The sequence below is a fragment of the Perognathus longimembris genome, chromosome 6, assembly GCF_023159225.1.
Source record: "Perognathus longimembris pacificus isolate PPM17 chromosome 6, ASM2315922v1, whole genome shotgun sequence".
NCBI lineage: Eukaryota > Metazoa > Chordata > Mammalia > Rodentia > Heteromyidae > Perognathus > Perognathus longimembris.
The window spans coordinates 7,534,939-7,557,827 of record NC_063166.1 but is presented as its reverse complement, the minus strand read 5'-3'; the positions used below and the strand labels follow the sequence as shown (position 1 = coordinate 7,557,827).

Genomic DNA, 22,889 nt, shown 5'->3' with positions numbered 1-22,889 from the left:
GAGAGAGAAGGTGGGAAATGGGTGCGAGATTCACTCCTAGTAGGTGCTTTATATCAGCAAAGGAAGAAGGGGACGGCGAGAAAGGACGTAAGGTAAGCCTCTAACTCATCTTTATTTCCTGTGTGCCGATACTAGGTCCTGAAGTCGGGGCCTTGAGCTCTGACTTGGCTCTTTCTGTTCACAGCTGCAACTCTGTTCAAGGCTGCTGTCCCAGGGCTCAACTACCTGAGCCAAGCGTCCACTTCTGGCTTTTCTGCTGGTTAAGAAATCTCCTGCAGGCTGGGAATGTGGCTTAGTGGTACAGTACTCACCTAGCATGCATGAAGCCCTGGGTTCAATTCCTCAGCACCACATAAACAGAAAAAGCCAGAAGCGGTGCTGTGGCTCAAGTGGTAGAGTGCTAGCCTTGAAGCTCAGGGACAGTGCCTAGGTCCTGAGTTCAAGCCCCAGGACAAAGGAAGGAAGGAAGGAAAGAAGGAAGGAAGGAAGGAAAGGAGGAAGGAAGGAAGGAAGGAAGGAAGGAAGGAAGGAAGGAAGGAAGGAAGGAAGGAAGGAAGGAAGGAAGGAAGGAAGGAAGGAAGGAAATCTCCAGGGCTGGGTGCCGGTAGCTGGCTCACGTCTATTATTCTGGCTACTCAGGAGACTGAGATCTGAGGATCATGGTTTGAAGCCAGCCTGGGCAGAAAAGTACGGGAGATCCTTTATTTATTTTTTTAATTTTCAAGGGCAGATCAGACATTATTTGTCCATTTTTTGTTGTTGTTTTTTCCAGTCCGGGGCTTGAGAGTCAGGGCCTGAGCACTGTCCCTGGCTTCTTTTTATCAAGGCTTGGACTCTACCTCTTGAGCCACAGCGCCACTTCTGGCCTTTTCTATTTATGTCATACTGAGGAATCGAACCCAGGGCTTCATGCATGCTAGGTACCATTAAGCCACATTCCCAGCCCTGGGAGACTTATCTCCAATAAACTACTCAGAAAAAACTAAAAGTGGTATTGGGGCTAAAGTGGTAGAGTGCTAGTCTTAAGTACAGAGGGGCTCAGGGACAGTGCCCAGGTCCCGAGTTCAAGCCCCAGGACTAGCAAAAAAACAAAACAAGAAAAAAAAAAAAAAAGAAAACCCCCAGACTTGTCTGCCTGGGCTGGCTTTGAACAGAGATTGTCATATCTCAGCCTGCTAAGGAGCTGGGACTATAGGTGTGAACCACCAGCACCCAGCCCTCTCCTCTTTAAGACTCAGCCCCAAGGTCATATCTAGGAAGTTGTTCCTGTCTAAAGCTCGCCTTCCCTTGCCAGTGAAATAATAAGCAAGCCTGGAACGCTCCACCCATCTCCTGCTTCCTCCCTGGAATGAGGGAATGCCTTGCATGCAAGAAAGCAGTTACCACCATACCCCCAATGCCAGCACAACACTGAGCCCACAATCAGCACTCAAAACTAAGTACTATGCTGGCTGGATGGCAGGGACCACCGGGGTCTGTCACAGGAGGGTAGGCAGCGATGGCAATTGATTGAAAGAAATCAAACCAATAGACTCTGAAGCCCAGATGCTTCCCAGAGCGAGCAGACCTCCTGTCTGCCTTTCTTGGAAAGTGAGAGTAGAGACCATAATTGCTTGAGCACTCTGTAAATACTCCCAGCTTGTGAGGGCATGTTTGGTTACTAACAGATCATGCGACAAATGAGACACAGGAAACAAACGATGAATGATAGAGAAGGGGTGGAGCCCCGGGCAAGCGCCAGAGACTGATGGAGGGAGACGCCATCAGACACGTGGGCTTGCCCTAACAGCTCCAGGACCTCCTTTTTCGTACTTCATTAGAGGAGGACACCAAGTGAGAATCTTTTTTCCCACCCCAGCCCCAACATAGCATCTATTTCCATGGCCTTGTTTCTAGCTAATAATCTTGGCAAAAAAAAATAAAAAAAAAGAAAGAAAGAAAAGGAAAGAAAACCAAACAGAACTGTTGCAAGGATTCCAGAATAACAGCAGCTGTTGGAAGGAGACGGCCAGGCGGAGAGCCCAATAATGAATAAGAGCTACTTCCTTCCAAAGGTATCAGTAGCAGATGGGAGATTTTGAATGGTCACCTGCCCAAACAACACACGTCACCACTTCCAATCAGATGAGGCTGCTGTCTTGGATACCGTAATCTGATTGGCCAGTGAGACAAGGCTTATATCCATACATTTAGCTAGATTTCCTAAAACGCATAAGAATCCCTTGAAGCTAGACAATGACTGTAAGTAAGAAGAGGAGGTGGAGTCGCATCAACTTAGGATGGCGGGAAGAGGGGGGCAGTGGTTCATTCTCCACCTTTCCATCCTCCAGGCAGGGACACGGCACCTGCAGCACCCTGCATCCACACCTGCTTTGCGTGTCCCAAAGGGATGGCACACACATATCCCACAAGAACGGACCGAGCTGGCTGGCTGGGGCAGGTCCCTCTGTCTACCCTTGACAGATGAGAAGAAAGCATGGCTGCCAGGGTAAGCGCCCAGCTTGGGGGCCACAGGGAGAGAGGTCATTGCCAAAGGCCAGTCTTCAACGTGGGAAGGCCAAGTACTTAGAGCATGTGAAATGCAGAGATGGGTCTCGGGGCCATGCACCACATTGCCCGGCTCCCAGGATGGGTTTCTCTCTCAGAGTTATTACCGTGAAGATCATTTGCATCCAGTCAGACGCATCAAGGTCTATAGCACTGCTGGATACAGAGTTGGCTCTCTGTGTAACAGTACTGAGTACTAATAAGTACTGTGGTTGTAAGCGACATGAACAACACAGAATGAGATAAAATGACAGAGAATGGATGTGGGAAAGACCTTGCTGAGAATGCAACAGTGGAGCAAGACCTAAGACACACACACACACACACACACACACACACACACACACACACACACGTGTCTATTCAGCCATGCGCCATGCTGAGTCTGGGGAAGAGCAGGGCAGTTAGGGCCCAATGTAAACCAACAGCAAAGGCTTGTGAGGGACCTGAACTTGGCGCGTCTGAGGTCCAAGAGGATGTAGCACCTTTGTGATTTGCTACAATCTACCTTATTACCGTTTGGGGATCCAATTGCCATCTCTAAGTGTGAGGGGGGGGAAATGTAGCTTACCTAGCTGAACAGTGACTCTGGTGCTATCAGAATCTTTTTTTTTTTTTTTTTTTTTGCCAGTCCTGGGCCTTGGACTCAGGTCCTGAGCACTGTCCCTGGCTTCTTTTTTGCTCAAGGCTAGCACTCTGCCACTTGAGCCACAGCGCCACTTCTAGCCATTTTCTGTATATGTGGTGCTGAGGAATCGAACCCAGGGCCTCATGTATACGAGGCAAGCACTCTTGCCACTAGGCCATATTACCAGCCCTATCAGAATCTTAAGTTTATCTCAAAAAAGCATAGACTCTGCTTTCTGAATGTTTAAAAAGAAAAAAGTTACAGCATTATTCATATATTTCAAAAAGTGAACCAGACACTGGTGGCTCAAGCCTGTAAGCCTAGCTACTCCAGAGGCTGAGGTCTGAGGATCATGGTTTGAAGCCAAACCCAGGCAGAAAAGTCTACTCGAGCCTTATCTCCAGTTAAGCATTAAAAAACAAAAAACAGGGCTGGGAATATGGCCTAGTGGCAAGAGTGCTTGCCTCCCATACATGAAGTCCTGGGTTCAATTCCCCAGCACCACATACATAGAAAATGGCCAGAAGTGGTGCTGTGGCTCAAGTGGCAGAGTGCTAGCCTTGAGCAAAAAGAAGCCAGGGACAGTGCTCAGGCCCTGAGTCCAAGCCCAGGACTGGAAAACAAAAACAAAAACAAAAACAAAACCCAAAAACAGAAGTGCAACTGTGGCCTAAGTGAAAGAGCGCTAACCTCAAGCATAAAAGCTCAGGGACAGCAACAGCAAGCACCCAGGCGTTCCAGTCCCAGAACACACACACACACACACACACACACACACACACACACACACACACACACACACACACACACACAGAGTGATCTGACTTTCTAGGCCCTGGGTCACTGGAGAGAAGGAGGCTCGAAGTCACATGAACTGGAGATCCCAGCTCACCCTGAGCAATAGCAACTGGAAACCATTTACCAACGCCGCCTCCCCCGCCCCCGCCCGCCCCGTGGGCCTCCACCCACCGTGGACATCCTTCCTGGCAAACCTGAACAGAAAGCATATCTGGAAGAGCTGGGAGGAAAGTCCTGAAGGGGAGGAGTTGGAGGAGGAGGCCACTGCACAGAGCGGCGCGGACTTGGGTCATCCGAGGCCACTGTCACCAGACAATGTCATTGAAGCCATCATCACAGGCGTCAGACCTAACCCAGGTCCCCTGGTCCTCGAGGCTGTGGGTCCCTGTGTACCCCTCCTCCTCACGCCATCTTGGGCTCAGGCTGTCAGGTGGCCAGGAGTGGACCCACTCCTCTTCACCAGCGGCGTGGCTCCTGTGGTCTCAACGGCCAACATGGGCCACCAGGGCCACTCAGCGTGTGCGGGGGCAGACAGCCCCCACGGGCCCAGCGAGAACTCCAGGAAATGGAGAGATCCCACGATTTAGGTACTTCCAGAAGCGCACCACGAAAGCAAACGGGATGAATACATCTGGCTGTTTGAAATAGATTCAGCCTATGTGTAAATAAATTAAAAAGGCATATGTAAAATTGTCAATAAATGGAGAATGTAATTTTCCATGTGTATATGTATATCTTTCATATACAAACAGGGTGTCTTACGCCTGCTTTATGGGATTTCATACCCATAGGAGAATGTGTGTTTTGGGGAGCTTAAATTGACATCAGGGCAAGAGCTTACTTATTTATTTATTTATTTATTTATTTATTTATTTATTTATTTATTTATTTATGCCAGTCCTGGGGCTTGAACTCGGGGCCTGGGCACTGAGCACTGTCCCTGAACTTCTTTTGCTCAAGGCTAGCACTCTGCCACTTGAGCCACCGCGCCACTTCTGGCTTTTTCTGTGTATGTGGTGCTGAGGAATCGAACCCAGGGCTTCATGCATGCTAGGCAAGCGCTGTACCGCTGAGCCACCTTCCCAGCTCCACAATCCTCTTCTTGAGAAGTGAACTGGACATCTAAGCAGAAGCCGCCGCCCTCCCGGGCCCTGGTTTGCAGAATCCCTGTGTGGTAGCTGGGTCGCTCCACCAGGTCCCAGGCCCCTTCCCTGCACAGACCTGCAGCAGCCAAGGCGGTGCCAGCAGCGGCCTGAGAGAAACAAGCCTTCAGGTTCTGAACGGAATGCAGGGCCCAGGGGGCCCTCGCCATGACAAATGGGACGAGGGACGGAGAGAAAGCACAAAGGCCCAAGGCGGAGGCCCTGACTCCAGCCTCCGTGGGAGCCTCCGAGGACCACGTGGGCCCCTCTGGTGCTTACTTATTACTTAACTCACAGAGGAAATTGCTCCACCGACACCCATCAACGGATACCAAGACGCTAAGAGCAAAAGCAGTGACCAGCCCCAACCGCCACCACCCAGGCCCCGGCCAGAAGAAAGGGAAAACGGCAAGGATGAAAGAGAAAATAAAAGTACACACACACACACACACACACACACACACACAGACTGTTCAAGGTGAGCTGTCAAAACCACTGAGAACCTCTGCACACACATGTATAAATATACATTTGTGTTTGTATAATAGATATGTATGTACACCTACATATTTTTATGCATATTCACATGTGTATATTTTTTCTCTTAAGACCAGGTGAGCTGTCAGCTAGGATCATGGAAAACCTCTGCATATACATGCATGTGTTTGTATAATATATATGGTATGCACGTCTATAGATACTTTATGCATATTCACATGTGCATGTGTGTAGGTATATGTTCATATATACATGCATATGATTCTATTTCTGTGGAACTCCTGGTGGGATAAAAATGGAAATCTAAGGGCTGGGGATATGGCCTTGTGGCAAGAGTGCTTGCCTCGCATACGTGAAGCCCTGGGTTCAATTCCCCAGCACCACATATACAGAAAATGGCCAGAAGTGGCGCTGTGGATCAAGTGGTAGAGTGCTAGCCTTGAGCAAAAAGGAGCTAGGGACAGTGCTCAGGCCCTGAGTTCAAGGCCCAGGACTGCCCCCCCCCCCAAAAAGGAAATCTTTGGGGCTGGGAATATGGCCTAGTGACAAGAGTGCTCGCCTCAGATACATGAAGCCCTGGGTTTGATTCCCCAGCACCACATATATAGAAAATGGCCAGGAGGGGCGCTGTGGTTAAAGTGGTAGAGTGGTAGCCTTGAGCAAAAAGAAGCCAGAGACAGTGCTCAGGCCCTGAGTCCAAGGCCCAGGACTGGCAAAAAAAATAAAATAAAAATAAATAAAATAAAACCAAGTAAAGCGAGGTGCCAGTGGCTCACACCTGCAAACCGAGCTACTCAGGAGGCAGAGGTTGAACCAGTGCCACTCCCAACACCAACTCATGACCCAAAAGCCAAAAGTGAAGCTCTGGCTCAAGTGGTAGAATGCTCACAAAAGCTCAGGGACAACACCCAGGCCCTGATTTCAAGCTCCAGGACCAGCACCAAAGCAAAAAAAAAAAAACCCCACAAGAAATAAAATAAAAACAACTCTGGGATGGCAGGTGGAAGCCACCATCTTGAGGTCTGTGAGTGGCGGGGTTGTGGCTAAAGGGAGGAAGCCCACGCGAGTCACCGCGGAATCCTGCCGAAAGCCTGCCGCCTCAGACCCCCGACTTCTTGCGCCATTCGCTACCCCTTTCCAAAGTGCAAAAGCCGCTGCCGTCCCCCGTCTGTATTGTCGATAATGATAGCACCTAACCCTATGAGACGGGCCCATCTCGCTCGTCAAATCCCACCAGGAGAAAGAGCTGCCTGGACGGGCGAGGCGTGGCGACGTCTCCATCCGTTAGTGACCGATCTTTCTGGAGTCCCAGAGGAGGAACCCACATCTGGGCCTGTGCGTGATGGGGGCCACTGTCTGGGATGGAAAGCTGGGAGCTGGGGCTGACCCCACTTAATGGGAACGAGGACGTGAGCTCAGAGACCCCACCCAGGCAAGGGCCACCATCTGCCTCAGGCCCAGAGGTGCCGGAGTCCCACGCGAGGCGGATGTGAGAGCCCCACCAGGCCCCGTCCGCTCGCCATCCCCACCAGTGAGGTGACGGGGCTTGCGTGGCCAGGTCTCTTCTACCTTTGGGGGTCCTCACATCCACCATGGCCTGAGGGTGACACATGAGGTCAGGACTGACTGCTGGCGTGTTAACCGGCTGGAAGACGTGCAGGCCAGACACGCGGCTGACACCTCTGTGACTTCTGCATGGCCCAAGTATTTGTGGGGTTGGCTGTGGGGATTCAAGTGGAGAAAAGCAGGAGGGGAGCACCAGACATCACTTGGGAAAGGCGCAAAGGTGGCCCACGTGATGCTGCTTTGCCCCCTCCCATTTCCCCTTTTCTCGCCTTCCCTCTCTCCCTCTTCTCTCTTCTCTTTCTTTGTTGCCTTTTTTGGCCAGCCTTGGGGTTTGAATTCCGGCCCTCATGCTTGTTCAGCTGGTGCGTCACCGCTTGAGCCATGCTTCCAGCCTGTGTGATTTTTTTTTGCTAGTGAACTGGAGATGGACTTTTCTGCCCAGGCTGGCCTTGAACTGCAGTCCTCTAGTTCTCAGCCTCCTGCGTGGTTAGGATGGCGAGTGGGAGCTTCCCACACCCAGTCGCCCCTGCCCTGTTGTTCGCGCTCCCCGTGGCAGCCTACCCGGACCTCTTCCAGCGTCCCTGCCACCGTGTAGCCAGCCCTTGGCACTAACCCACCGTGACACAGGAACAGAGCCCACACGAGACTCTAGCACACCCGAAGAGCAGGGACTCCGTGCACGGCCCACACTCTGGAACTTCCCAGGAGCATCTGCTCTGGGTGGTGATGAGTCAACATGTGTTTATTTTTTATTTATACTTTTTCACAACAGGTCTGTGGCAGACAGTTGGTTGGAGAACCCACGGCCATTCCCAGGCCTGCCGCTGCGCTCTGCTGGAAAAGCTAAGCTCCCTCGCCTGGCCCTTCTTGCAACCAACGGTGACCATAAGCCCACGCCAGGACTGAGGAGACAAGGAGCACCAAGACAAAAAGGCAAAACACTACGGCGGGCACAGCACACGGAGAAGCTGGGCGCCAGTGGCTCATGCCTATAATTCCAGCTACTCAGGAGGCTGAGAGCTAAGGATCTCAATTTGAAGCCAGCCCAGGCAGGAAAGTCTCCAATGAACCACCAAAAAAGCCAGACGCGGAGCTGTGGCTGAAGTGGTAAAATGCTAGCAGACAAGCTCAGGGACAGCACCCAGGCCCTGAAAACACACACACACACACACACACACACACACACACACACACACACACAGTACACTGAGAAGACTTACACATTCTTGAGGTCAGTGTTGAACTGCAGATCAATTACCAGAAAACCACTGCCGGCACCCAAACTTCCTGCAACCATTTCTCAGGTGGCATTTGGCCCATTTTCTGTTACTTCTGGCCCTCCATCATCTCCACCAAGTTTCTGCACCACCCCTGAAGCTCGACTTTGCCTTCTTTCCCTATTCCTCTCCTCCAACCCCATTCACAACAGAGGCCCGGGCCAGGGGACCAGCCCCTACTTGTAGCAATGCTTGGTCCTCAGGTAGTAAGTACCTAAACCCACACTTCTCAGGCAGTTGCAAAAGGTGGAGGAACCAATCCCACTGCAAGGTTTCTCTACTTCTTGGATGACCGTTAGAATCTAATAAAAGCACACAAGGCTATTTCTATTTCTTCAAATGTATTTATGTTCCACAATTCCTGAATTTCCTAGCAGGTATGGAAGCTCAGCCAAACCCATTGAGACTGACTCATCACCACAGGCAGAAGGCCTGGAACAAGTAGCGAGTTCTTAGAACAGTTGTGTAAACAGAATCCACTCGTGAATCAGCCCAGGGCTCTTCCCAGCGAAGACTAATGGAACGCAAACCCCACCTGGCTGAGCCCTGCAACCGGCAGTAGCTCATCACGTGCACGATGGAGGAGAGATGTATATTTTAGTCTTCAAGAAGATTAAACCACGTAACCAACTCTCAAAGGCACTCGTGTTCCCCAGGAGCTGGCGGCTCACGCCTGTAATCCTAGCTTCTCAGGAAGCTGAGATCTGAGGATGGTGATTTGAAATCGACCCAAGCAGACAAATTCTCAAGACACCTCCAATTCACAAGGACAAAAGCTGGGAGTGAAAGGGTGGCTCAAGTGGTAGAGCACCAATGTTGCGCAAAACACCTGAGCAAGAGCACCAGGCCCTGAGCTCAAGCCTCAGTAACACACACACACACACACACACACACACACACACACACACACACACCCCAACACATTTTTCTGCAACAATCCACGTTTTGTCCTCTTTAATAGTGCCAAGTGCCACAGCCAAGGACTGTGTCCCTCTGACCCCGTACCCACCTCACAACTAAGTCTGACACCATCTCTAAAACAAGAGCAACCAAGTGAAAATTCGAAATCACGTGCTAAATGACATTCACAAACCACCCCCCCCCCTTTACCTGAACAAGCTATAGAAGTGAGTCATAGTTTCAGGGCTCCTTCATTTCAAGAATGGTTTGTAATTCTTTTGTGACTCAGATACAACATCCCATTCCTGTTCTAGTCACGAAGAGTGTGGAGTGACAGCTTCGTGGCGTGGATAAGCACCCCAAGATGAGCCTTGCGGGTGGCACAGGGGGAGGAGGGCAGACCGCACGGACAGACGCTCCTCAGGATGCTAACTAAGCAGGCGGGCGAGCGAGTTCCTTCCAGTGGTGACGCTCAGTCGTCCTAGTAGCAATATGGCTGCCTAGGCCAGCAGCTAGTGATCAACACAGGGCCTCACCTGTGTCTTCTTCCAAGTGCATCTCCCTGCTTCCTCAGTGCCGTCTCCCCATTACACACCACAAGCTTTAGGGGTGGGGGGAGTGTCACCTGTCCCCAGAGGTGAATATGAGCAGGAAAGAAAATATTCTTGAGCCAGGTCATTGGTGGCTCATGCCTGTCATCCTAGCTACTCAGGAGGCTGAGATCTGAGGATCGCGGTTCAAAGCCAGCCCAGGTAGGAAAGTCCATGAGACGCTTGTTTCCAATTAACCACCAAAAGGCCAGAAGTGGAACTGTGGTTCAAGTAGTAGAGCACCAACCTTGAATGATTAAGCAAATGAGGGCTTAAGACCCAGTTCAAGTGCCAGGAACAGTACAGAAAAAAAAAAAAAAAGTTCCTATCAGACCTGATTTAAATGAACAATCTCACAGGATTTTCCTGATTGCTATTTTTCTAGAACTTTCTCTGACCAGTTCACCTTACTTATTCATAGCACTCCAGTTGATGGGGTTTTAAGGAGTCATCTTTGTGTACCCAATGCTCACCCCTGGTTTGACAATTCTCTAGAGCCCTGTCAGTTACAGGGAGCCCCTCAGTTCTAAGGGTTCCCAACCTGTCCCTCCCTCCCCCCGAGGAGTTCAGAGTCTAGTCTCAGCCTTCCCTCACTTCCTTCCGGATTGAGGTGTGCTGGTTTTCACAGCCTCAGTTACCAGCAGAGCACAGAGTGGGAAACAACAACAACAGCAACATAACCGTAAACCCAAAGCTCTGGGCTGGAGCCTTGCTTGGTCTGACCTCAAGCTTGTTGCTTCACTTCTCTGAGGCTCTGGTTTTCTCACCTATAAATTAACACTTGCCTGTGAAAGGCCAGGGGCCTTTCAAGAATTACAAACAGTACAGGATGTTTTTGTGCCCACAAAAAATTCTCTGAACTGGCCCATTATAAATAAAGAGCTTTCCCATTCCCTTAGTGAAAATACTCTAAAAACATGTTGCACTCTGAGACCGTGTGAGTTTGTAACCAACTACAAATAGCGGGCAGAATGCGTGTGTGTATTTGCTCAGTTTTCATCTGTCCTTTTGTTTGTTTGTTTGTTTGTTTCAGTTTTATTTGGCTTTTTGTGATCGTAAAACAAATCTGGCCTTGTACATGTCTCCCATATGATTACAAAACTTAACATTTTTATTGATCTATTTATTTTGGCGTTACTGGGGCTTGAACTGGGGGCTTCGTGCTGTCTTTGGCAGGCATTCTACCAACGGAGTCAAATCTCCAGTCCAGCTTGTGGCTGGTTATTTGAAGTCAGAATCTTGGAGACTTTTGCTCAGGCTGGCTTTGAAGCACGAGCCTGCAGATCTCGGTCTAATGAGTAGCCAGGATTACAGGCACGAGCTGCCTTGAACGGTCTGAACCACGGTAAGGCCCCAGGTCTAACCCTAAGCCGAGTCTCGCACGTGACTCCATCTAAAGTCACGGGCCCCACACTGTGACTAGTGGAAATAGGAACAATGACTGGTCCTGAAGGGCTAAGTTCCTACAATCCACTTATGTGACGAGAGGAAAACAAGAGATGGCCCCATCTTGGACGCGATGGGGGTGGGAGCCAGAACTTTCTGTTGTAAGAAGGACTGTTCAGGAGTGTGCAACAGCAAGTCACACTCAGACACTCTCCTCCCACAACCCCAGGCTTCGGGAATCATTAGTACAGCTATCGGCTCGGCCTAACGAAATGTGCAATCTCCTGAACACATCATTAGTGAAGTCACTTTAATTAATTAAACAAATTAATTAAGTGCAAGGATACGTAAGGCGACCGTATTCCAGGAATTGTATCCAATTCTTGTATTCTGCGTGGGTCTGCTGGGCTCCTACGGAGAGTTGCCCGCCTCAGCGGAATAGGGCAACAAAGCTCAGGGCGCTGGGCTCCGGGGCTCACGCCTGTCATCCTAACTACTCAGGAGGCTGAGATCTGAGGATCAGGGTTCAACACCGACCCAGACAGCGGAGAGGGGAGGGGAAAAGGGGGAAGAGGACAATGCTTACATCCGAACGACCACTGAACCAGTACATACGGGGTAAAGAGCCAAGTGTGCAAAGCAGATCTTCAGCAGAAGGAACATCAGAACTGGAACAAGTAGGGCTTCCCAGGCAGGATGGAGATAAACTCCAGAAGAAAATATTCATGGGGGATGGTTTTCTAGGGTAGGGAGAACCAAGCTACTAGTGAACGGAACAGGTTTCTAGACGGCATGCCTCATGAACTTGAGGCAGTCTAGGCCTTGCTAATAGTGACCTTCACAAACGTAAGTTACATTCCAGGGCAATGATGGGCAGCGAATGAAGAGTACAAGTCCATGTGTGTGTTCTCTCGTGTGTTCTCTCTCTCTCTCCTTGACTCCTCTTTTCTCAACCAATACAAAGTCCAAGCTGATCCAAACTCAAGTTGCCTAATTCAGAGGAAGAGAAACTGAATGACCTGTAACAATCTCCAAATTAACAACTGGAAATTGCCTACAACAGTTTTACTATAATAATATTCATGAAGTATAGGCAGAAAGGCCACCTTTGGTCTGATGATACACTGGTTGGTCAATAACAAGTTAACAACTACTGACTGTTTCCTGAAGAACACAAAGCATTGAAGGAATGAAAAGGAGAGAGCATTGGGAAGGACCAGTGGTAGGAAGGCAGAATACGGCAATAGGAAATGCACAGGTCACAGAGTTCCACCATGGAAAAGGGTTGGGTGAGCTGATTCCACAGAAAGCTTCACTTCCCTATCCATGAACACGGGCTACCTCCCTCGCCGGTCCCTTCAGATCATGCAAGATTACACAGACCTAAATATCAGGGATCCAGATGGCTCTGTAGAGTGCAGGGCAACTTCCCTCTCCAGCTTCATTAAACGACTCTGCCTTCTTCTCTAGCAGTCCCTCAATCGCTCACTAAGTTTGTCCCATTCCTCCTGCACAGGAGAGCACTGGATCCAAGTCCAGACTTAATCCTGGACCCTTTGGCTGACCCAAAGAAGCCCCATTCCACCTCCTCTCTCTCACTGGATGAGATCACCAAAACATGCAGCCCCAGAAAGTGAAGGTCTGCCATCTTGGGGGCAAAGGAAGAGATCACACTTCTGAGAAAGAAACCAACATCTGAGGCCCCGATGAATTCCCACCGCATGCCACATTCTCTCCCTAGATTGCTCATAAGCCAATACATTTTCTTCTGCTGCTTAAGAACAAACAGAATGGTTTCAGGGGCTGGGGATATGGCCTAGTGGCAAGAGGGCTTGCCTCATATACATGAAGCCCTGGGTTCAATTCCTCAGCACTACATATATAGAAAATGGCCAGAAGTGGTGCTGTGGCTCAAGTGGTAGAGTGCTAGCCTTGAGCAAAAAGAAGCCAGGGACAGTGCTCAGGTCCTGAGTTCAAGCCCCAGGGCAGGCAAAAAAAAAAAATGGTTTCTATCACCTAGAGAGACTAAGAGGGGGAAAAAAAAACCCACAGTTCAAGAACTGCCTTGAGGGCTAGGGATATGGCCTAGTGGCAAGAGTGCTTGCCTCTTATACATGAGGCCCTGGGTTCAATTCCCCAGCACCACATATACAGAAAATGGCCTGAAGTGGCGCTGTGGCTCAAGTGGCAGAGTGCTAGCCTTGAGCAAAAAGAAGCCAGGGACAGTGCTCAGGCCCTGAGTCCAAGCCCCAGGACTGGCCACAAAAAAAAAAAAAAAAAAAAAGAACTGCCATGACCTTGTATAGCTCCTCATCAAAGTCCCCATCAGTCCCTACGGAGACTTACTGAAGGAGGTAGAGATGGTAAGAAGCTTGCCAAGGGACAAAAAGAAGAAAAGCAATTATACGCAATCAAATAAGTGACTTCTGGGTCTGCCTTGATTTACTTCCTGTCTCGTAGGACAGTGAGGGTCATGGGGACGGAAGAAGCAGGAAAAGACACAACAAGGAATTGGAAAATGAGGGTTTCTCTCTGAGCCTTACTTCAACATGAACTCTCCAAATATTAACTGATTCCCTTTTATGGTAACCCCTGAAGAACTCACAGCAGCCACCCCAGTATCCCACTGGTTTATTTTATATCGTCAAAAATTACTCAAGGCTTGCAGTCCCCAGCTCATGTTCAAATTAGGTTTGCTGGAAATCTAATTTGGGAGGAATAATTTAATTTGGGGACTACAATTAAAAGTGGTGTAGTATTTGTGTTTTAAAGGAAAACCACATTAGATTCATCTAATCTTATTAGGTGAATATCATATTTAGATCACATTATATCTGGGACAGATAGAGACTGGAGTGATTTCTTACCTAAATCACTCAAGAGACCAATGGGGGGGGAGGGAGTCACCTTCCTTCCCCTGCTCCCTGCCCACCCACTCAGCATAAACTGAGGTAGCAGTGAATGCCCAAAAGAATTCTCAGTCACGTAGAAGGATCCTTCACCATTTGCAGCTCTGGTAAACTGAGGTCTTCAATGGACAAGTGACTTATTCTGAGTCATAGTCAATGGCAGAGCTGAGACTACACCCCAATCCCCGTTTCCCAGTGTCTGGTAGGGACCCTATGTATCCTCCAATCCCCCCGCCTCTCCTCAGCTTCCAGGCAAGGAAGAGTGAAGAGCAGGACTCGCCATGGAAAGCTTAGCCGCGTGCCCCAAATCCCTCTGTCAAGTCCATTTTCTTGATGACTGCTTTAAACCAACCCCCTCACTCAGATCCTGACAATTCACGTGAAGACCATTCAAAACAGATGAGGTGGGTCCGAAAGCCCAGTTCGCTTTGCTGTGGAAAATGCTAGGAGTCCCAGGAGAAGTGTGATCGGGGACGAGTTGTGGCTCTGATGTCACATCAGGGTTCCCACAACAGACTTTCATCCAAGAAAATTAGGTTAAGAAGTGAAATCAGGGAAAGAAGAAGCTGGATAACAATATTTGCTACATATGACAAGTTAATTCACACTGCAGACGCGCCCTGATAAGTGGTTGGGAGAGGGAAGACAGAACATTGAGGAATAAAAATGAGAAAAGACCCAAAGAAATAAATTTACACACACACACACACACACACAAAGAGATTACTGATAACCTCATAAAGAAAAAAAAAGCTCAAACTCATTAGTAAGCAAAGCTTGCAAATTCAAACAATACAGTTTTTTCAACAATCAAATTGGCAAAGCCTAAACAGCCATTAATGCCCAAGATAGTAAAGAGTGCTCTGAAATTAGAATCCCTACACTACACATGAGAGTTTAAATTGGCCCACAGATCTGAAGGGCCATCTGTTGATATGTATCAGTTGCCTTAATACTGAGTAAGAGAGAGGCACAAAGATTTATGCACATGGACATGTAGAGCAGTGATATCCATAGTAATAACAATCTAGACAAATCTAATGTACTAGAATAGAAAAAATGTTTAAATAAACATTACATCAACATAAAGAATAAAACATACATTAAAATTCAGTTTTGAAAAAAAGACTTAAGAGACGGAAAAGGGTTTACAAAATGACGCTAAATTTCAAAATACTAGCTAAATAATTCCACTTCATATATATGTATATGTATGTGATTATATATATATAATCACAGACATTACAAATGCAGAATCTGTTATCAGATTCAGCTAATGGTCCCGCAAATATCATGTTTCTCTTTCCTGAGCGTAGGCTGCTCAATGAGAAGCAGCTGCTCAGCCATGAACTACATTTCCCAGAATCCCTCGTATCTAGTTGGTACCACGTGGCTACGCAGACCAGGGAATTATGGGCCGAAATGAGGCTAGGATAGCTGGGAAGTGGGTGTCTCTTTATGTGCTCCCTTCCCCCTTCGGCTAAGTATATTCAGAGGTGGCCAAGGTCCTAGGAAATGGGAGGACCATCAATGGAAGGAGTCTGTAGCACTGAATCACTCAGTGAGAGCGCCAATGCGAATACCTACACTGGACTGCAAAAGAGACAGAACATTGTTATGTCATGTCATGTTATGTTATGTTATGTTATGTTATGTTATGTTATGTTATGTTATGACCTAGAGTTTCTGCAGCTAGTTCTTTTTTTATTTTCTTTTTTGGTCTGTTGTGGGGCTTGTTGAACTTGAGGCGGGAGCGCTGTCCCTCAGCTTTTTCCTTCAAGGCTAGCACTCTCCTGCTTTGAGTCACAGCTCCATTTCTGGTTTTCTAATGGTTAAGTGGAGGTAAGAGTCTCATGGACTTTCCTGCCTGAGCTGGTTTCAAATCACAATCCTGAGATCTCAGCCTCCTGAGTAGTTAGTTAGGATTACAGGTGTGAGGACCAGGGCCCCGCTTCTCCGCAGCTAGTTTTACCTGCACAAATACACACAGAAAAAGCATTGGAAGGAAGACTACCAAACTTTAAGGGATGTTTTCTATATCACAGTCACTGTACAGGTAAAATAAAAATTTTAGTTATATTTTGATTATCTCTTAAGTATTTGTACAAAGGAGTTAGAATTCAACATGTCAGCTGTGAATTCAATGCATCTTGATTCATAACCTCCCCTTTCATCATTCCCCCATCTCTCCTAACACCAACCATCCGCTCAAGTACCGGTAACATTTAACAACAGTATTCTTTTTCTAGCACAACATGTCTTATTAGATACCTAAAAAACTTACTGAAAATGGAAAAGCAGATGGTTTAACTGGAGCATATAGTGCAATCTGTTAGTAAGGATTAAAATTCACAGGAAAAAAAAACAATCTGGATTTGTAACTTTTAGAATGACCTACTGAAATTCTACAGGCTAAGGACATGGTGCATTGGCACAGAGCTTACCTGGTATAAATAAGGCCCTCGGTTTGAACCCGAGCATCATCATCATAATAGAAGAAGAAGAAGAAGAAGAAGAAGAAATGAAACAATTGTAGTTAAGTGCTTGTTCAAAAAAGTGGCTCACAGTTGCACAAAACAATGAATGAAGCTGGTGGCTCACACCTGTAGTCCTAATTACTCAGGAGGCTGAGATCTAAGGATTGCTGTTTTAATGTCCATGAGATCTAGTTCTCTGCCCCCAAACAGTGTCAGACTTCACATTGATGTTTTCATCTGCTAATTTTTCTAAAGAAACCTAAAGCCATCCCAAGGAGTTTAAAAAAAAAATTCTAAATTTTCATATCTTTTTTTCTTTTTGCCAGTCCTGAGCTTGAAGTCAGGGCCTGGGCTTCTTTTTGCTCAAGGCTAGCACTCTACTACTTGAGCCACTACTGGCCTTTTCTGTTTATGTGGTGCTAAGGAGTTGAACCCAGGATTTCCTGCATGCTAGGCAAGCACTCCTCAGACACTGAATGAATTGGGTACACTTTGGGAATGAATAAGATCTACTGCCTACTTTTACTTAATCAATTGGTCTGAGGCTTCTGAACATGGCGGTCCCCTGGGCCGGTCCTGCCTCTTGGGGACACGGTCGTCCTGCTGATGGTGGACACCCACATACCTTATTGTCGAAATCTACACTAGAATCTTATCTGTGATTTCCACATTGCTTAAGTGACACTGGTGTAGAGACTCTCTTAGGGGACTGGCCAGCTTTGATAATGGGGTCATGTTTGCTTGAGCAAACAATCTGGAAGCTTTCCACCTTTTTTTTTTTCCAAAGCTCGGAACAGTTTATATAGCACAGAAATGATCTGTTCCTTGGAATTTTAAAGGAATCTTCAAAAAAATTCTTCATTTGGTAAAATATTCTGCCTGGCATGGGATGGTAGGGGGTTGTGTGGATGTGTGCATGTGAACATTATCATGTTTGTACTTGCTTTAAGTGATATGTAAGATACTGCTCACTCATTTACTGCCTTTCTTTCCCCCATGAAAGGGGATCCAAGATGATCAAGTGTTAAATGCCAGCCAGGCGCCGGTGGCCTGAGCCTGTAATCCTAGCTACCCAAGAGGCTGAGATCTGAGGATCTGAGGCTGCAAAGTCCATGAGATTATCTCCCATTTCCACGCCAGAGCTGGAAGTAGACCTGTGGCTCAGGTGTTAAGGGTGTTAACCTTTAGCAAAACAGCTCAGAGACAGTGCCAAGGCCCAGAGTTCAAGCCTCAAGACAAGCGTGCATGTACACACACACACACACACACACACACACACACACACACACACACCCCATATCCCAAGCACTGGGTTCAAGAGTCTCCCTCTCCAAGTCACATAAAGGAGGCTGTGGCAGGTGGTCAGGAGGTGTACCCCTGGATGTTGTACCCCTTCATCAAAGCTCGCCAATCCAAGCACAGCTGGGAGAGCACAGCCCCCATCCCAACAGCTTTAGAACTGAGCACAGAGCTCAACCACAGACCAGTGCCTCAGACCGGCCTCTAACTATGGAAACAGTTCATCCAGCCACTCAGGAAAGCACGACGAGATGCGCTTGGTTTAGAAAACCCAAGTCAACTGGGAAGGCTGAGGCGAAGAGGACTGCGAGTTGGAGGCTAGCCTGGGCGACATTAGTGAATCTTTTTCTCCAAAAGCATACACAAAAAGGAAATCAGCGCCACGAGGGGCGCTGGTCCATATGCGGGTACCGAACTGAGAACAAAGAAAAATCCAGGAGCAGTATTCAGTCATGACAGACAATGGATTTTTCAACTGAGAATACAGTAACAAATATTGTTATATAATTTTTTTTCTAGGAGTGTACTGATTTGGAACTATGTGCTATTTCAATGTTTCCTTATGTTTAAATTCTAATAACAAAAAAAAAACTCCAGTAAAAAAAAAAATCCATAAGCTCTAAAATTTTTAGTACATTTATTTACCTAATCAGTGACCGCTAATATATTTGTTGCACCAAGTTAATTTCTGAGATTAAACATGGACATAAACACATAAAGGTGACAATGTTTTGAGATATATGACGCTAATAAAGGTAACATTTATTGGACCAGCCACTGGGCTAAAACATTTTATTGGATTACTTCAGTTAATCCTTAAAGCAGACTTACAAAGTAGGCGCCATTCTTATTCCTACTTTATAGATAATGGTTATAAATGAGGGACCTCATTACTGTAATTTAATAAATTCTGACCCAGAATTTGAGTTCAGTGTTTACTCTGGCTATAAAAAGGTTGAATAAACAAATTAGAAATTGCAGAGGATTGTGGAAGGCACGGTCAACCCATGAGATCGCTTGTTCTATGACATTCTGGAAGGCAGAGGCCAGCACGAGCTGCTCAGGGGAGGTTCTGCCTCAAACGACCAGGTAGATTTCAGTACTTTAAAGCTGGGTGTGCCAGGCAGCTCATGTCTGTAATCCTAACCACTCAGGGGCCAGCCTGGGCAGGAAAGGCTGTGAGACTCTTATCTCCAATTAACTACCAGAAAACCAGAAGTGGCAGTGAAGTTCGAGCGCAAGAGCGCTAGCCTTGAACAAAAGAGTTCAGGGACCACACCCAGGCCTCGAGTTCAAGCCCCACAACTGACAAAAACTTTAAAAAAAAAAACACACAAACCAATAAATAAAGCCAGGTGCTGGTTGTGCTAGCCGCTCAGGAGGCTGAGGTCTGAGGATCAGAGTTGATAGCCAACCCCAACAGCCACACCAGAGACTCTTATTGCCAAATAACCAGCCAAAAGGTGCAAGCAGAAGTGTGGTTCAAGTGGTAGAGCACCAACTCTGAGAGTAAAAGGCTCAGTGACAATATGAGACCACAGTTTAAGCCACAGTTTAAGCGTGTGTGCCAGCACGCACACACACACACACACACATTCATATACACAACCACTTTAAAATGTACACTTTTATTAAGTGTCATCTCTACTCATGCGGTCCCCAAGTTGTCCACATGAAGAAAATTCAACCCAGTTTGTACAAACGATACAGCACGGTAGATGTCAACTGGTATTCAGAGAAGCCATTCCTCTCACACCCCCAAAATGCTTAGCACTTTATGGACCCCCTTCTTCCCCAGAGCCTGGCGCAGAAGCGAGACCCAAGGACGGACGGACCCCGAAACCGGTAAGCAAAGAGAGATGAACCCGGATGGCTTAGGACACCTGGCCTGCGGTCCATCCCATCCCTGCCCCTTACAAACGCCTGAGTTCGTTCACCCCTTGTGCTGCTGGAGACTCTCTGGGTGCCGCTTTCTGGAATGCATGTCCCCGGACAGGCCCAATGGACAAAGGAGAAGAGGAGCGTCTCCGGTCTGAATGCCTGTGTTCTCTCACCATGCACCTGTTGAAATGCTTCCCCCTGCCCTCCCCCCCCCACCTCAGGGCGACTTCTCTGGGCATCTGTGTATGTCAGGCCCAGAGCCGCTCTCCTGCCGTTCCTGGGCTTTTCCCCCACACCACAGAGATGACCACGTGACTCCTTGGTCATAAACTATGGTGACAACAAGAATTCCAAACGGGGGGTGGGGGGGGAAGAGGGGACTGGTGCCCAGAGGGCAGAACAATAGCACTAAAGCCTTGAGTTCAAGTCCTGGCCCTGCGGGGGGGGGGGGGGAGGCACCATGAGAACTACCTGTTTAGGTTATGATGGTCCTGCTTGAGTGTCTTCCTCCTTCAGAATCTTCCAGAACCAGGGCCTGTCAGAGTGATCCAAACAACACATTCAGGGTAGGAGGTAGCAATCAGGGAGAAGTCAGAGCTCTGCGGAACGCCACAGCTGAGGGGCCCTGGGGGGAGGGGGTGGGGAGAGACCCCCACCCCAGCTGATATCAAAGAAAGCTCCTGGAGGCCGGAGAGGGGTGAGTGGAAAAAGATATAAACTCCTCTTTCTCTAGAAATTCAAGCCTTAAACGCAAGCCTTCATGGCTCCCTTCTTCTCCCATCCGCATTGAATCCCCTAGCAAATGGCGCCCAAGACCTAACCCCGCTCTCTCAGAACAGAAGCTACTGGAACACAGCGTGGACGCACACAGCTTTACTTACGATGAAGCCCCTCATCTAACATGGCCGGTGCCCCCTGCCCCCGGGAGGGGCAGAGCCAGACACCTGCCCGCGTATGAGGGCAGGAGAAGGGGATCTTCATGTGAGGCCCACAGGAAGTTGAGGGCCCCAGGCACAGGGAGGGGGGGTCTCTAGACAGGAAGGGGCGTGTCCTCGCTGAGCCTGGCTGCAGATGGAGGCCCGGGATGGGAGGCCGGGGATGGGAGGCCCGTGGGGAGCAGCTCCCTGTGTAAAGGAAGCCAGCAGCCAGGGCCCAGAAGAAAGGTGTTCCCCAAACTGAAACCGAGGACCCCCCCCAATAGCCTTGAGTTTGCCATCCGGCAGCTGTTCAACCTGGGGCTGCTCACTGAACCTCTCTGAGTGCAACTGTGCATGCACTGAGGTGAGTGGTAAACAAAACAAGCCGTGTATAAAGACACCCCGTGCAGGGCCCGGTGCGTTACATAAGGGGCCTACTTAATGCTACTCCCTCCCTCCCTCCCTCTCTCCCTCCCTCCTCCCAGCCTCAGGCCTCAGGCTCCCTCCGCTCTCACTAATAGAAACAAGCCCAGAAGCTCCAGAACCTTCCCCAGCCAGAAGGTTTGCAAAGCAGGGTAACAAGAGCCCCCCCCCCCCCGACGCCGCCCCCCCCCCCCGGCTGCTGATGACAATGCGCTTGGGGATTGTACAGCTTTCCAAATACACACACTCGCTGGGCCTCGGAGCACCCCCAAATGGGGAGCTGGTGACCAATTTAGAAAAGAATGCACACGCATTGCAAAAAGATGGGAGTCCAGCCCTTCCGGGGGGCCTCCGGGTGGAGGCCGGGGGTGTGGCCAGCCCACATGCCAATGCACCTCTTTCCCTCCCTCTCCCAGGATGCTCCCTGGCCCGTGCTCCGCCCAGGCAGGGGAGGGATCTGTGCCAGGCGGTATGGAGATGCTCTGGGTGCCCAAAGCCAGCCCAGGCAAGCATCATCGGGGCTCTGGGTGGTTTTGGGGTGTGGCATCACTTGGGGGGGGGGGAGGGGACCTTTAGCACAGAAAGGGGAAGTGACCTGTGGAGGTCCCAGCAAACTCCGGCCTCCTCCCTCAGCTTGTTGCCTGGCCAGTATGTTTCCCTGGGCGCCTGTGGCTCAGTGGAGGAGTCCTTTGACTGCAAGCTGCCATGTTCTTCTCAGAAATGCCATCGGGCTGTGTGTGCGCTCATTCCTACCGGTCCTGCCAGTGCAGGCTCTGGAAATTCAGCACATTCTTTTCTTTTTTCTTTTTCTTTGTGTTCTCTCTCTCTCTCTCTCTCTCTCTCTCTCTCTCTCTCTTCTCTCTCTCTCTCTCTCTCTCTCTGGTGCTGGTCCTGGGCCTTGAACTCAAGAGCCTGAGCACTGTCCCTGACTTCTTTTGCTCAAGGCCAGCACTCTACCACTTGGGTCACAGAGCCCCTTCTAGCTTGCTGAGGAATTGAACCCAAGGCTTCATGCATGCTAGGCAAACGCTCTAGCGCTGAGCCACATTTCCAGCCTGCTTTTGGTTTTTGACCAAGGCTAGCACTCTACCACTTGCGCCAGTCCCACTTATGACATTTTTTGATGGTTAATTAGAGATAAGAGTCTCCATGGGGCTGGGAATACAGCCTAGTGGCAAAGTGCTTGCCTCGTATACGTGAAGCCCTGGGTTTGATTCCCCAGCACCACATGTATAGAAAACGGCCAGAAGGGGCGCTGTGGCTCAAGTGGCAGAGTGCTAGCCTTGAGCAAAAAGAAGCCAGGGACAGTGCTCAGGCCCTGAGTCCAAGGCCCAGGACTGGCAGGAAAAAAAAAAAAAAAGAGTCTCCTAGACTTTTCCTGCCCAGACTGGCTTTGAACCCTGATCCTCAGATCTCATTCTCCTCACTAGCTAGGTGACGTGAGCCCCCAGTGCCTAACTTAGCTGATTTATTTTCTTTTCCTTCTTTTTGTTGTTCCAAGACTGGGACTTGAACCTGACCCTCTCACTCGTTTGTTAGCGCCCTACCAGTGGTAGCCGACTTACTTCTAAGTGCAAGTGAGTGGGACCGAGGACCAGGCCGCACGGATGACTCCGCCCTCAGAACTCAGTCTCCCCCCATCTGTGGATGG

The 22,889-nt window shown here is 48.9% G+C and overlaps 1 protein-coding gene across 1 annotated transcript in view; it reads right to left on the bottom strand.

The window, feature by feature from the left end:
• Trerf1 (transcriptional regulating factor 1) overlaps positions 1-22,889 on the bottom strand; it is a 148,338-nt gene that overhangs the window by 63,002 nt on the left and 62,447 nt on the right. Inside the window, 2 exon segments of the mRNA XM_048347764.1 lie at positions 6,848-6,969; positions 20,370-20,433. The gene's annotated coding sequence lies outside the window, so the exon portion shown is untranslated.